The sequence below is a fragment of the Sturnira hondurensis genome, unplaced genomic scaffold (genome assembly GCF_014824575.4).
Source record: "Sturnira hondurensis isolate 20B ecotype Veracruz unplaced genomic scaffold, ASM1482457v3 Scaffold0006413, whole genome shotgun sequence".
Lineage (NCBI taxonomy): Eukaryota > Metazoa > Chordata > Mammalia > Chiroptera > Phyllostomidae > Sturnira > Sturnira hondurensis.
In genome coordinates this window covers 57680624-57684636 of record NW_028079044.1, presented here as the reverse complement: position 1 = coordinate 57684636, position 4013 = coordinate 57680624, and positions in this window count along the sequence as shown.

The window sequence follows — 4013 nt, the reverse complement described above, 5'->3', positions numbered from 1 at the left end:
TGTGGCTCCCCATGTTTTGGAGGGCCACCTGCTTCCTCAAAGTCCACCAATGTAAATGTTAACCTCTTCCCCAAACACCCTCACGGAAACAGGCAGAATAGTGTTTGATCAAGTACCGAGGCACCCCTCAGACCAGCCACGTTGGCACATAAAATTAATCATTACACTGAACAAAGTGAAGAATGACATCGCGTGTATGTAGGACCACTTGTCTAGGAGGAGGTCACCTCGGAGAGGCAGGCTCTTGCGGTCTTTTTAATCTCCTTTATACACTGACCCATGGTTTCGCTTTTCTGGGTGATGGGGGATATTTCACTTTCTATCAGCATCAGCAGCATTTCCCTGCCATCTTTACAAAAGCAGTCAAACTTTTAACAAATCCTCCGTGGCTCGCATATAGCAGATGATGGAGACACGTCGGAATCCTGGAGCCCTTCCCCAAGAGGCGGGCTGACCAAAAGCTGGGTCAGAAAGTCTGAGATTCTACCAGCGAAATTTTAGTTTTCCAATGTAAGAGCTTTCTCTCCTCTTAAAACGAAAATCGTGGCAGAACTATCGCTTGAAGACTTTTCTGTTTTTTAACGATGGAATAATTTTGACTTGACTTTTTCCTGAGAGCGTGCGGTGGGAACTGGAGAATGGTGCGGGGCAGGAGGTGCCAGGAAGGTGTTCACCGCGGCCACAGGGTGCAGCTTCAGGTTGTGAGAACCTGAAGGCCATGCCCTAAGCCAGGAAATGTGCAAGAAGGTGCTCCTGACCAAGCCCTGCTGCGTGCCTCAATTGTCCTGGCTTTCCACGAATCTCACCCAGGTGGAGTGGGTCGTGGGGGCACCTCTTCAACGAGTCGCTAAAGAGAAGTCCTGAGAAAATGATACAGGGGTTTGCAGTGAGTGGTGAAAAGCCCCATCCAAAGTTCGTTTGTCAGTGAAATACTACCTGCCATATGGCAGGAGAGGAAGAAGCCCCTCCCGGATGACCTACTGCTCTGGGCAAATAAACCACTGAAACAATTTATGAGAGTAAACTCAGCCAGGAGGACTCATTCATTCTGAAATGCACACTGAAGTTGGCTGTTCCACAGACCATTAACTCCACTAATTACAGCAACAACTCAGGAGGTAAGCCTTCACTGACAGTGTATACGGCTCCAGGGCCCCCTGCAGCACGCCTGGCCTCTCCCCCCTCCCCTGGCACCCCAAGCAGAGGGAAAGAAGGAAAAAACTGATATTTACTGGACGCTTGCCATAGGCCCTGCTTTTTCCTACGTGACAGCCCCACAGCCCCTTAGAGGTGGGGATTATTACACGGGTTAGGAAACTGAGGTCCTGAGAGGATCACGGTGTCTAAGACCAAACCACAAATAAACAGCAGGATGGGGATTTGGGATCTGGCTTCAAGTTCAGAGCACTCCCTTCTGCTTCAACAGCTCCTTCTCACCAAATAATTTAGAAAAACATAACAGGAACATCAAATAAATAAAGCAGTAAATTCTCAGTACCTTCCCTGTTAGCTGTGTGTTCCCTTGAGTTCTTCCCACCACATGGGATGTGCGTGTTGAACACATTTCATATTTACTAGGATGGAACTCCTACAGGAGAGAGGCTAGTCTGGTCTTTCTGAGCGTCCCTACTGCACGGAGCAAAGATCTGGCAGTGGTTACAGGGATGGGCTTTGGTGCAGAGACCCTGCACACAGGGTCAAACCACGCTCCGCCACTGACCAGCCGTGCGACTCTGCACATGATGCCGGTGCCTCAGTTTCCTGGCCTGTGAAATGGAGATGATGATGCTCATAATAGTTCCTACTTCACGGTGCCATCAGGCCGTTGAAATGCGTTCATAAGTACTTGCAAAAGATGTAATATGGTGTTTGACATATGAAATCACTCCATAAACGTTAGCTCGTTATGTGTCCAGGGACTTCCCAGAGGTTTCATTTTCTCAGTCTGAGTTCTTTCAGGTGCAGAGGAATTTAGATATGAGCTCATCCCTTTGGGCTCTCATAAAACACTTAACAATCTCATACACGGGGTGCCATTGTTTCATAGCAGTTTTCACCCTTGATTCCAGATGACCATAACTATATGAGTTAGTGTTTAATAAATATTTGATAATTGGGTAAAAGCAGACATTTTAGAGACTGCGTTACCAGCAGCAGGAAAATCTTGCCCAAGGTCACCTGGGGAGATGGCCGAACTACAGCTGGGACATTCAGACAAAGAATTAGTGTGCTTGCCCCTTCCCTCCCTCCATGCCTTGGAGGTTTAGTCCCCCAACAGTCCCCCTGAACAGTCACTACCCCCCATGTATCTCCACTGGTTTCTCCCCAGCCTGAACTGTCTCTAATTCCGGTAAGCTTGAAATTCACTGGTCATATACAGAAAAGCATTTCATCTGACTTTCCACATGCAAATTCTTTCCAATGGGATTTCTTGGTGTCCAGCTCCCCCCCAGCCCACATGGCCATAAACACTCGTGTGTCTGCAGCCTGGCCCCAGGGATTCCAGAAATAACAGCAGGGCCCTCCGTTAGAATGCTAGAACATAGTAAGGCATTTCTGCATTAAGACACAGGCCCTTTCCAGCTCAGGCCTCTCCTGTCCGTCACAGTACAAAGCAACCTTTACAAGACAGGACAGGGAGGGGCAGCTGGGAGTGAGTGTGGATTTCTGGAAAGTCAGCACCTCTTGCTATCTGTGTGCACTCTCGGATATTCTGTGCCTGGGAGTCTCCAGACCTGCTTGGGTCTCTGCTTAGATTCTGAGATTCTGTCCCAGCTGTGGCATCCTTTGCTTTCAGCAATCCACTCTCCCTCGGATGTGCTAGAACTGGAGTCCTGGCAGCATGAGCCCAGGTGATGATTTTCACCTTACGATGACCCACAGGCCACTTTCCAGACACCCAGGACAGCCACCTTGCTTGGAGTAAGGCGCTGGGGAAGTGCCAGCAGCGAAGTGAGTGGCTGGAGGGGAAAGTCTAGTTCAGAGAGAAAGGAAAGTGCTGGTGACGACCTTAAATAAAAGGCATGGGGGCGATCTTTCTCTCCTCAGAAGGGTGTTCACGAGGAGAGAGTCAGAAGTCAACATCCAGTGAGAGAAGTTGACCTTCTCATTGGTCCTCTGAAAAATAATACCGGAAAATAAAACGTGTGTACACAGAGACAGTGATGTGAGAAATATGTATGTAGATGAATAACTTGGAAAGGCAGAAAAAATATAAAAACAGTTGCTTTTTTGGGTCATTTTTCATTTTAAAGAAAATGATGATCCTTGGCATTGCCAGAAAGACCTGCCTGGACTTTTGGGTAGAAATTACCGCGTTCCACAGGGTAATTTCAAATATTAGGTGCCCATCTGAAAACTCGAATTTATCATGTAAAAGCCACCCAATAAGCCACTTTCTCCAGCAGCTAATTCTTCTTTAATGGGGATGGGATTATTTCTAATTCACAGCCCCAATTGTAACGTCATTAAAGGCTGGGTTCAGTGGATTGAGCTCCAAACCTTTGTCACGAATAGGCAGGTGGAGGAAAGAAAGGCGCTTGTGCAACTCAACAGCCGGCGGTGTCACACTCGCAGGCCGGGCCTCGCCAGGGCCGAGTGCAGCTGCAGCTGCATTAGTGCAAAGATGCGATGCACCATCTGCACCAATGCTGCAGCAGGAAACGCGGCCACCGCAGGCGAGGTCCTGCAAGCCTCCGGCTCCCAGGCCGCACCCACCCGGGCTGGGGATGGCGGGGAGGACGAGGGGAGTCGGTAACAGCATCGCAATGGCAACAGTGACGTCCTTTTACCCTGGATCTAATTGGAGGAAACCCCGTGGCCAAAGCCGCAGCCTGCCGGCCAACCAAACTTGCCCAAGCCGACCCACCCTCCTAGCCTCCGCTTTCCGCGCCTGTCCCGCCCCCTTTGCCCCCTTCCGCGCGCTCAGGTATCATTGGCCAGTCGTGGGGCGGGAGGCGGGATGTTCAGAGCCAGCTCGGCGTGTCATTGGGCAGTGGCAGCGAGGGCAGTCG